The sequence below is a fragment of the Bemisia tabaci genome, chromosome 6, assembly GCF_918797505.1.
Source record: "Bemisia tabaci chromosome 6, PGI_BMITA_v3".
NCBI lineage: Eukaryota > Metazoa > Arthropoda > Insecta > Hemiptera > Aleyrodidae > Bemisia > Bemisia tabaci.
Genome location: NC_092798.1, coordinates 29,944,207 through 29,956,570, shown reverse-complemented (window position 1 = coordinate 29,956,570; position 12,364 = coordinate 29,944,207). Strand labels below are relative to the sequence as shown.

At 41.3% G+C, this 12,364-nt stretch overlaps 1 protein-coding gene across 1 annotated transcript in view; it reads right to left on the bottom strand.

The window, feature by feature from the left end:
• LOC109034437 (semaphorin-1A) overlaps window positions 1-12,023 on the bottom strand; it is a 183,619-nt gene extending 171,596 nt beyond the window's left edge. The window contains exon 1 of the mRNA XM_019047575.2: window positions 11,316-12,023. The gene's annotated coding sequence lies outside the window, so the exon portion shown is untranslated. The remainder of the gene's footprint in view (window positions 1-11,315) is intronic.
• Between the last annotated feature and the right edge of the window lie 341 nt (window positions 12,024-12,364).

Here is a 12,364-nt window from a genome sequence, read left to right as displayed (position 1 = left end):
TCTGCATTAACTGGTAATAATTAGCGTTTAGCAGTTTATTCAGGATTTATTGCGCCACTCCGTGTTTGCATTGCGCCAACCGCAATTCCGCTCGAGTGTGAATGAAGAACCAGGAGAAATGGATGAAAACGCGTGACTTATGAAAAAAGTTGCTGTTTTTTTTCTCGTTATTAACTTATTTTTGCGGTTCGTCTGCTTACGGATGGCTGCGAACAGTGTTACGCACACATATCGTCGTTGTTCTGAAGTAAGGACGTATCTCTTTTACCACAAGAGCCATTACCACAAGCATTAGGTTATTCGGAGAACAGGGCTTACATGGAAATTTACATGTATCCTTACGTCGGAAATTCAGAATAGCGACGATATATTGGCCCAATTTGTGCAGGTTTATGGTTGGCCGGAAGTAGAGTGAACATAACCTAAAATCAGCGGAGAGTTCGAATCTGACTGAATCTTCATGCTCCTAAAAGTGAATGGTGGAGGATTCTGACCGAACTGAATCTTCGTACTCCTGGGAGTGAATGGTACAGGATTCGGCTCCGAATAAATTTTCACACTCCCAGGAATGAATGAGAAAGGATTCTGATCGGACTGAATCGTCGCTACTCCTGGGAGTCAATAGTGAAGAATTTGTATCCGACTCAGCCATCACACTCCTAAAGAGTGAACGAGAGAGGACTCTGATCGGACTGAATCTTCGCACTCCTAGGAGGTAGAGGATTCGAATCCGACTAAATCATTACACTCCCAGCCCAGGAGTGAATAGTGGAGGATTCAGATGTGAAGATTCTCCGTACTCCTGGAAGTGAATAGCGGAGGATTTGGATCCAACTGAATCGTCACACTCCTAGGAATGAATGAGGGAGGATTCCGATCGGACGGAGCGATAAATCGCTGAGCGGCAACGTGGCCGGAAAGCATGAAATCGATTCCACGGAGGGATCCAGAGGTGAAGCTCCAGAATCCATATTCACCGGGAGGACGAGGCAGCCAGGGGCCAGGGCGGCTCAAAAGCTGGGCGTATCGTATCATCGAACAACGATCGGCAATTGTCAGCGTCAGCACAGCATCACAAGTGTGAAAAAGCGAACCGTTCACGCTACGGTACTTGTGCGCTACGCTTCCCGCCGTGTTCTTGCCGCTTTGTCAAGTGATCCGGAAATTATTCATCGCAGTGTTTCGATCGTGTATTATTACGTGTATGTACATGACTTCGGAATGCCAGACTTTAAAAAAAACTGTGGGCTATACAGACATACCGTTCGTTACGGGCTCGGGGGCCGAAAGTTCTGGGTGCTGGAGCCGTAGCTTCGACTGCTCCCGAGTATGTTACATGAAGAACAGGTGTTGCACCCGGAACTTTTGACCTCTGAACGCGGTGCGGAGGGTATGTCTATATAGCCCGGGGTAAGGCTCTCACAGCCGGAGTTTTTCTTCGGGGCACAAAACGCACTGGAAAAAAAACCACATTGGATCTAGAGTCCAGACTCTGAAAAACATCGACAAAAAAAGTACTCTTGATTCAATCAGAATCTAGCTTAAATCAAAAACCAAGCTTCTTAATTTAAGCGGATTTCGTTTTGATTCAAGCAAAAATCCGATTGAATCAAGAGCATTTTTTCATGTCAATGTTTTCAAGAGTCTGGACTCTAGATCCAATGTGGTTTTTTTTTCCCAGTGCGCACTAATTAGATGGATAAAATTGTGGTTACTAGATTCCTGATTACATTTGCATTTTACGAAATATAGTAGCCAGTGCAAGATTTCGGACGGTTCTTATGTGGCTGGTAAACGTAAGTAGACGCAAGCAGATGACAGATATCTAGTATTGACTACTAGTAGATTACCTAAAGAGCATATGAAATCAGATATCTAGTAAACCACTATTCTACCATTATTTAGTGTTCGTAAAAGCTCATTTCCCGTGTTGGAATCTTTGAAACTGACACCGATTGCGCTGATTCCGCGGTATGGATATTCGGAAGATGTTAGGAATAAATCCATTGGGAACAAAACAAAAATTCGCTTGTCTGCTACTTAGAAAACGGTTATGAAATTGAAAAATTGAACTTGCGTTGCGTATCCGACGTTAGGGGCGGCAGTAAAAGGCTGCATTTGATCACACCTGGCAACAACGGAAAACGCAGCGGCCTCAGTCTTAGGCCGGCAAGCGGCTCATACCCGACAACAAAGCCCCTATTGTGTGGTAGAAAAAATAATGAACTTTTTTGAGCGGAGTTGCCTCGTGGTGACTTTAAAATTTAAAACGCGCGCTATATGAATCAGAAGGCGCTATATCAAGGTGGTGGGGAAGGTGCGATACCGTATATTTTATCCACGCATCGTAGCCTAATGCCTAAAGAATATTCTGGATTTTTGGATGAATCTTGGCAACTCAAATTATGACCCGGCTTGCGGCCGGGGAATCGACGCACAGTACGCTCACCACACACGATATTGCGGCAATGTTGTCTCTATGAATGAGAAATTTTTCGGTACTTATGCGCGAAGATTGGCTTGCGCGTCCTTTGGCCGACAAATGCATAGTTTGCCAGAAACTTATGTTGAGAACTTATTTCAAAGGATAGGTAAGACTATCATTAATGATCTCAATTGATACTTCAGGTTTAAACTAGGCATTTTAGAATTCCAGGAGTGGTTTTTCGAGTGTCATAAGTTAGTTACTATGTTTTAAATATGTATGTAAAAATTCACGATTTGCGTTGTAATAATAGCAACCTAATCCCAAAAGGATTGTTTGCTCTTCAGTATATTTCAGCTGAGGTTGAAGCTATTTCCTGTGAAAAAATGTCGTGTGTCTCTTCGTTTCAGAATTTCATTTCGGCAACGACTGCGCTTTGTAAACCTTCGAAGTTTCGCAAAAAGCTAAAAACACCTGTATTAAAACGTACGAAAAATCTCGGCACATTAGACATGGAACATTTGCACCTTAAATAGGTACATATATTATTAAAATAAATGAATAAATAAATAAATTAAACAAAGGTGGAGAAATGATGCTGGGTCCACACTATTTCGCGGGAAAATCAAAGCTGAGAAATTAAAAAAATTACAATTACCTAGAGAAAAAATAAATAAATAAATAAATCTGCGTCTCTTTTCTGGGCCTAATTAATATTCGAATACCAGGGACCTTGGTTAATTTTTTTACGGTCGGCAACGATCATTGAGCCAGGCGAGCTGTTTCTGGTTTGCTCTGCTGCGTAGGAACTATGACAGTGATCTGAAATATGGTAAGATGTAGTTACTGGGTGCCGCCGCAGCGAGGAGCGCTTGGCAGGGATTGCTCGGAAGATAGCCTGACACGCTGGCTGTGATTACGTAGCAAATACAGAGCCGATACCGAGTCATTCATCAAGCACTGTCAAACGAGACAACTTTAATACGCCGCTGTCGCCGATTTCCGGGCTCAGATTGATCCTTTGTCGATTGCTAAACGAGGACTCCCTGTATCGTAATCAAGTCGCCTGTCTATGACATCGGAGTGGATAACTTAGAAAAAAAGAGCGGGCTTTTTCGGTACTTGACGTTGTGATTGAATAAAAAGTACTAATAAACGGGGCAAAGCAAATCATTCAGTTCTCGAAACAAATATCGACACTTTAGGACCGAATCTCGTGGGCAGAAAGTCACTTCAATGAGATTCATTGGACAATCAAATCCTGGTCATTTACTGTCTGAACTTTCCGATTTTTTCTAAAAATCTTTAAGACGGTAATTTATTTGCTTTGGGTTTTGAACACAATGTAAACGTATTGAGGTTTTACGTCCTGCGGCTCGATTGTTGAATCGATATCGAATGACTTTGATCGATAAAAAGCATTGCTATACCTAGAATAGGGATTTTTCAATCAGGGTCATTCGATATCCATTCGACAATCGAAGCAGGAAGGGGGAGTCCAGGGTTGCAAATCGACAGATTATCAGTTCTCAGGATTCCGCGATTGTTTCAGATGGGCATATTGCCCCAATCAAAGGAAGGAATCGAGGCCCAATTGATATTTCAGATGGGCATATTGCCCCGATCAGAGGAAGGAATCGTGGCCCAATTGAATACCTTTAGTCACATTTACAGAGCTATGAACGGAGTAGGCGTTTCGACTGACGAACAAAACCTCTGGTAGGAAACAAAGAGATGATAAGACATCACGCTGAGACAATGGCTTGTATCGGTAATTTGAACAAACGGCATGAAAAATGGGCCATCAGAGTTCTTCCTTCGGTTGAATGAATAGATGCATACTCTTACTCCTAAATTCTCTTTTCGTAAATCCAATGTAGATAGTAAGTAAAGGAGAAATTGGAGTGGCTGAATCGGCAGATCATGTAAATGGATTATTGCAAAAGGGAACTAACATCTTGACTTATTTTAGAGACAACATACGTAGGTGTGTGCATTAGTTTCTCAGATAGCGCTTTAACCTACTAAAAGGTAGTACTAAAAATCAAGAAACTAGCTAATCAGGAAATCATATTTTCACAAGCAAGATGCTGGCAATAGACAAGATTGAAACCGAAAACTACAAAACTTATAAAAATGTCATTGGGACATTTCGGTGCTGCACGGCACTTACGTGTTTTTAGCCTTGTTTCCACTGTTTGTTATTATACATTCTTCTATTCTGTTTTGGGCTGCTTTCGTTGCTTTTTTTCTACTTTTCTCAAAAACTAATCGAGATTCGTTTGGAGACCCGCACGAGATAAATGATCAATACAATTTTAAAACTCACTTGCACATTTTCTCGTGCGAGTGAGTTTTAAAATTTTATTGATCGAAAATTAATGTTTTATCGAAGGAAATTTTGCAAGTATATCAAATGTTCATACGGCGTTTTTCCTTAACACGACAGTCTTCTCCACCGCATGAAGAAGACGTAACTTCAACGAAGAGGATCATCGAAACCGGCTGAAATTCACATTCTTCAATTAACGAGCAATCGTAAATCGTAAGCGTAACGCAGCGAACAAGAGTGTGTGACGGCGTCTGACCATGCGTAGGGAATCTGCCTCCGGACCGCGAGGTCGTAAAACCGATAATCAAGGTCGAGATGAAATATGCAGTTCGGCCAATGCTTCGGGGAGAAAACGGCGGAGCTTGAGAAAATGCCCTGTTGCATCATTTCGGGAGGGAATGGACTCGCCCTGCCGCATGGGTCCTTGCCTTTCGATCTCACGAACCCCGCCCTGGAAGGTAAGGAAGGCAGGTAGATTTATGGGTTGAATCTAATGAAGTTGATTTAATTACGAGTAGGTATAGATGCATTGGCTGCTTCAATTAAGCCGGTGACCATGCCAAGAAATCCAAGAGGTAGGTAGCAGGAACACTCTGTTTGCGGGAAGTTAGCATCACCTAGCAGAGTTCGATAGAAAAGAGAGACAGTACATAAGTAAAGTCCAACGTATTCTCTGAGAGGAAACTTCCGTCCGCGTGACACGCAAAAGTTTCCTGTCCAGGCAACTGAACTTTCGGATCTTTGAAACCAAACTTTGGTCCAGCCAACCCAATTTTTGTCAGCTGTACCGAGACTCATCTTATGAATCGAAAACATCAGTTTCCTGAAAAGAAGTTTGGTTTTAAGGACCAAAAACTTCGGTTATCCGAGTCAAAACGACCATGTAAACCGAGGATTTGGTCCTTGTAACCGAAAATCATTCCTGCGTGTCTACCTGACGAAAATATTTTGTAGAATGGAGTATGTTGCGTGAATTTGCTGCGAATCAATGTCCTAAATCCAAGAAATTATCGAAAAATTGATTCAATTATCTAAAAACTAAATAAACGACCCACCAAACGCCAGTTGATTTAAAAAATCCTATCTAGTATACCTAAATATGGGCCAGATGTTACAATGATTTCGTACGAGTGATTTGATTTATGGTGGATTTTAATGATCTTCATATGATTAGGGTATTTTATTACGATCATTAGCGATTAATTTCACTGACAAATCACCTAAATTAGCGACCACACCGCGAGTTTTTAACTGGTTCACGATGATCATAAATTAGAGGGGAAGAGGGCGCCAATAAATAAAAAAAAAAATCTGCCACTCTCGTAAGGATGTTCACACCCAAAGTCCGAATCCGTTGGCAGTTCAGCAAATAAACAAAAGTAACAGCTCGGGGCTTCTGCCCTTGGACGAAGAGCGCTGCGGCTCCCTGGGAGGACAGGTATAATTAAGCAAGAGAATCATCGAAAAAAACAAAGATAAATTATCATATTTTAATATGGAACGCGCCGCAAGAGCGCCCCTGGCGGAGAGTGAGTCTTCAAATTAGGCTGGACTTGGGAGCAGAACAAGTGGCGAACTGGCGAAGGTCCTTCGCCGCTGTTCCGCATCGAGGCGCATTCGCATGCACGGAGGGGAGACATTTTCGTGCTTCCTGTCGTTGACAGACCCAAATGCAGAAATTTCGCATTAATTATCCAGCAGTGGAAAAACGACGGCCAGCAACCTTATCGACAGAGATTAGAGAGAGTAAAGTAATTTTAAGTGCAAGAGCAACTGTGGTCGTCTTGTCTCTTGTTCTTACCCAACCAATTGAATCTGTGAGAACTAAAACACATCAACTCGAAAAAATTAAAATAATCAAGACACACACAAAACTGCACAGTAGGTGAACTGAAGAATTTAGTCAAGGATAATTCATGTTGGTGCCGAAAGACAAGTACTTAAGGACGCTTTACTTAAAGGTCCACAGTGAAACAGATGCGCTAACTTCAACGATTTATGTCTATGACAATTGAGCATTCTTGAGTTACCGAGTTGGTGTGTTTAGGTTCTCGCTGGTTCAATTAAGTAAATGCCCTTATTCTGGGACGGAGCTTTTGAAACTGCGTTTGGATTCAATTTAGCGACAGGAGATTGAATGTTTTTGATGCGGACGAAATAAATTGTAGAGGGAGCGCCAATACCCTACCTATGTTTGCTGTCCCCATATTAACTACGAACCGGACCCGTGTTTATACAGTTGCGGTCAGAGATTTAATAGGTAGCGAGACCAAACAAAGCTTGAAATCCTGAATTCCACACGAAGCGTCCTGATGAGGAAAAACAAAAGGTCAACTATTCATATTGCGCCTCACTTGCCGCGAGTCTACCACTGTTCAAACAGTATAAAAAACGGATTCGAGCATTTGATTTCGATTGCTAGCATTTTGAGAATTTCATTCCTTCAGGATTAAGATTCAAAATGGTGAGAGGAAATCGAAAGTCTGCGCTGCACGTTCACTACCGAGCTGGAAATATTCCTGTCGAGTTACACGTGCTCAGACGTATTTCATGGTATTACGTCGGAAGAATTTTGGGACGTAATAAGCTGCACCATTCGAACCCTTCAAAAAACCAACTGACCTGAAATGCAACTTTCAAATCGAAAAGTTCTCGAATCCGAATGAAAGTTATGTTAATGGTACGGTAAGGAGGCAGAGACTTGCCTGCTGCAAAAAAAATTATTCCTTCCTGTCCACGCAATATAGCTTCCGCGTAAAAACATTGAGAAAGGTGAAATGGAGGAAAATAAATGTGAAAGCATGTTCAAAAGAGAAATTTGATTTTAGCATTGCCAGAGAAGCGCAGGGACGGCAAAAAGTACCCTTTTCCAAATCGCGTTTCCAATCATTAACAAGTACAATTAGAGTTTCATTCACTCACGGAAAAAAAAGAATTGCTGATTCAGCAATTCAATTGCTAAAAATAGTGAGAGCAATGTTTCAACGCAGATTTTACAACAAAAAAATGCTACTTTAACTACGTTGTAAACTAATTTAACCACGGGGGTGGTTACTAAAAGTTGCATTTTTTTGTTGTTAAATCTGCGTTGAAACATTGCACTCACTGTTTTTAGCAATTGAATTGCTGAATCAGCAATTCTTTTTTTTCCGTGCTTATACACCACTTCTCAATCAACCTAACTCAAATTCCAGATTGCAAATCATTGAAAAGGAAGAAAGGAAAGTTCGGCACATTTTGATCGAGCTATTCCCACGCCTCTGATGATATGATGAAGATTAAAAAGAATTTATCGAAAAACAAAATTCCGATGACCCTTGACCGATAATTCAGGGGCCTACAACGAGCCGGACGTATCCTTTATCTGCGGAGTAGAAACAATCAACACACCAAGTAATTTTAGTTCCACTCATTATCGCAATCGATTTCGTTTCCGTTCTGAGAGATAATATTCGCATCAACGGTTGGAAACGAAAAGTAATTCCGCTCGAAAGTGTACTCGACTGAAAAAAAGAATCGCCTGAGCGCTTTTCTGGCCTCACATTTTCCAAAACCTATTTGTTCTAAATCATTGTAAATTTCTTCATTTTCTTTAGATTTTCCGTCAAAAAAATTAACTTCTGCTCAAAGGCAAGACTTCCACAAGAATACGACTTTGGAGACAAAAACAGGAGATAAATATCAAACAAATCGTCGCGACAATCACAACTCACAACAGAAGAGATCTCTTCCTAATTCCCGAGACAAATAGCACTCAGAATTTGAGTAGGTCAGGGAAAGAGCATCGGTCGCGCGTTCTAAAAGACAAGGCTCAGGATTTACGACAAAGGGCGGACAGCATCAAACTTTAAATAACCAGCGATAGCAGGACTGCCATTCTAAGTAAAAACGCCATATGGGTATACGAGTGTTGCCAAAAATTTTCTCTCAAAATATTTACTTTTAAAGAGTGACATGAATATTTTACCTTGAAATTTTCAGACATTTTAGATCAAATTACGAACGAATCCTGTAGAAAAATCGGCGGAGAAATATGCACAAATTTTCCTGAAAATCCGAGATTTATTGAAGGAAATTTGGCAACATCAAACGGCTCGTACGGCGTTCCTGCTTAAGAGGGCAGAGGGAGGAGTATTGTAAATGCCGAAACGTCGCCACTTTCCCTCGTTAAATCAGGGTGAAGAGGGCGAAACGGACGATTCATGCTAAAAGGAACTATGTGCATAGAGTTTACGTGCAACATAGTTCCTTTTAGAATAATACGTTCGAATGAAGCGCATCCGACAACATCGACTGCAGTCCGGTCCAGTCACTGGACATGCACTATTTCACGCTCCGTCGAAATGCTGTGTGTGACGAATGCCGGCATTTTGTAAAAGTCGAGGGATAATATTGTTTTTGGAGGGTGATCACTTTACGAGTTTCTCCTCCCATGTGAGGAGGAGGTCACTTGTCACATCTACATTGCTGTCACCGACCTATTAATCGAGATCAGGGATTATCTCGACGGTTTGTCTAACTAGTGTAAATCATACCGTATCTTCCTTATGGACTGGGAGATACGCTTTGAGATTTTCAAATGCGACCGATTTCTGGAATTAAGGAATCTGGACAATCCTTTGAGGAAACCGCCCGAGCAAAATGCTGGCAGCGAAAATTGGATGCGACGTCCAAGTTTGAGAATATTTAAAAGGGAAACCAAAAATAAATGTGTACATACTTGAGAACTTATTTTTTAAAATATTGACATTTTGGATAGTTACATTCCAAAAGTAGGTGCGTAAGAACTTAGGTGCAAGGTACAGGTCGGAAGATCAAGAACACTGCGTTTTTCTTTTTGCAACTTTTAACAATTGAGTCACCGAATGACGGACATTGTTTTCAAATTTAAATCTGGACTCATTCTTGTTGAGTGCTAAGTATTCGAATGTTGATATTTTTCAAAAAGAAAATTATCCTAGGTAAAAACAAAAGCCGCATTGCCAATTAGAAACCTCACACAAAAATGTCTGTGACAAATACCAGTGTAAAAGATGCAGGCTAAAATTTCGATCTTCATCTTTCAATTCACGACGAGAACATTAAGAATGAGGGGAGAAAACTGGCGACAGACGATAAATTTGGCAATTAAATCGTTAGTCATTCAACACTAACTTCAATCTTCAAAATTAGATAGTGTAGACCCATCCAACTCCCTGATGATTTTCTGTGCGAACAATACATCCGAATATTTCTTGGGGTCTGATGCTGAAGACGGACGTGAAGGGAGACATGACTTCAGAAGAAATTTTCAGTTCACTCGTTGGAAGTTAATAGGATTATTCGGAGCGTTGGCGCCTAAACTTCATCCCCTAGCTGAAAAATACGTATGCCTAGTTAACCGACATTTGAGGGGTTTCACGAAACCGGACCTCACCAAATGTCGCACCCTTTCGTAATGACTTAGTTGACTTGGGCAACCCGACAAACGGATCTTTCGTAATGCGAGAAGCTTTAGGTGTATCGTACAGCTTCTCGTAATTTGCAGCGGTCACAATCGGAAAGAGGGTGTTTCGCAGTAGGCAATACTCATTCTCAATAAATATTGTTTTAACAATCTTACTGTTGTTTTTCAACTCATTTTCATTGAGAATACACTTTTCTCAGTCCAAAATCCGTTTAAAAAAAATTGTTGGGTCAGCTGTATTTAGCCAACATACTTTAACGGCTGATTCGGACAAGAAAATAAATCCGTTTATCTCTTCGGTGAGACAATTTTCAGAGGGTATTTCGTTTATGTATTGACGGTGGAACTATTAGACCGCGTACCTATCTCGCTTGCGGTGTTTAAAAAACTCCGCTTCCATTCTAGTATTTTGAGGGAAAACAAATCAACATCATTCTTGGAAAACTTCACCTCGTTAAGAGTTTACTCGGCACATTGAGGAAAAATCACGGAAGTTCTCAAGAATCAATCGACGCTGAGTAGTTTTCCGTTTAAGAAATAATGTATAAGTGGATGTCTACAACGTTGCAAATCGAGATACGTGGTCTGGCAGTTTCACCGTTGACATACAGTACACGTCCTGTGCACAACAATATTATTTGGACATGTTTGTGCTAAGAGGAACTATCATACATGGGACAAATCCCTATGCACATAGTTCCTTTTAGCATAAATACGTCCATTTGGAAGTTGTCGTCATCGACTTTCGTAATATTTGGGTTATTCTCAGACAAAACGATGACTATCGGTGAATGAACAAAATCCTCGAACTCTAGGTTAATTTGTTCGTCCCTGATCAGCTTCCAGTTTGAAAATCTCCCTATGACCGGAGACAGGCAACCAGGAGATAGGTAAGCAAGGAACAACCTGCTAGAGCGAGGATGCTGATTCTGGTCTTTCTCTTCCAAGCGACCATTCAGATTAGAAGCTGTGCCTTGTGCCTGCATCCATGAGATGTTTGAGGCATACTGATCAAACCTTAGAGATAACTAATCAATCAATCAGAGATGTCAATGAAATGATGTTCCTTGACTCTAAAGGAAAATTAACGTTAACAGCCTTAGCTAACTCACCTTATTATAGGAGACTCGAAAATAGTAATCCAATATCCAAATTTAGGCTGTGGTTTATACACTTCACACAAACACTAAACAAATTTCGATCCAAAGAGTAATGAATAGGCGAAATTAAGGCCGAGATTTCGAATATCACACTCTCATGCACGAGTTAAGGAAACGTTATCATTTAAGTAAAACCACTCTCGGACACAGTGATCAAAAGTTAGACATCAAAAAGGCTTGCATGAAAGCGGGGAGAGAACAAGTAAACAAAGCACTATCACACGCCGGTTCTGAGAAAGCACCAGACTCAGCCGACCATTCCCGGTAAAACGGCGAGATATTTCGGGAAATCTGCGATGGAAATAGTACGATTCACTCGTTAATTTGCCGAAATAAACACAGTACTTGGCCGGCATAAACACATTTTGGCACGGGGGTATTATCCAAGAGGATGCAGGCGAGAGCAGAGATGTAAACACTTTCAAATCCGTCGTTAAACACTGCACAAATTGAACCCACGAAACGGTTTGAATGGGATAGAACTACCTACGAGCGAAAAGTAAAATCTATCACGAGGCACTTTCAAGCGGTTTAAGACACTGGAAAAGGCTGGAATCGGAGTGATTTTTGAAAAGTAACCGTTTCCGACGCGGAGCGAAGCGACGTGACCTACGTGGCGGCGTCTCAGTCACAACTGGAGAACATCACGGCCAAACACCAAGTTCAGGCCGCGAGAGGGGAGGGGAGCGGCAGCGTTGCACGCGGCTGGAGCGGAGGGAGGGGTCGGAGTAAACAAACGCACAGTGGTACGTTTGAACATGGCTGAGATTCGAAACCGGTTTTTCGCTACTGATCGATATCCATCTTCTCATCACCACATATCGGAGAGGGGCTCCAGAATCAGTGTGCAAGCGAAGGGACGTTCTTATCTCTTATTCTTAGAGGCAATTTTCATATAATTTTGTGGAACTTTCAAGTTTTGTATGATTACAATTTCTTTCTTTTTTTGTCTATTTTTCAATGCTTTTAAAGTTCTAAGATTTTTTTTTACGTTCTGGAGT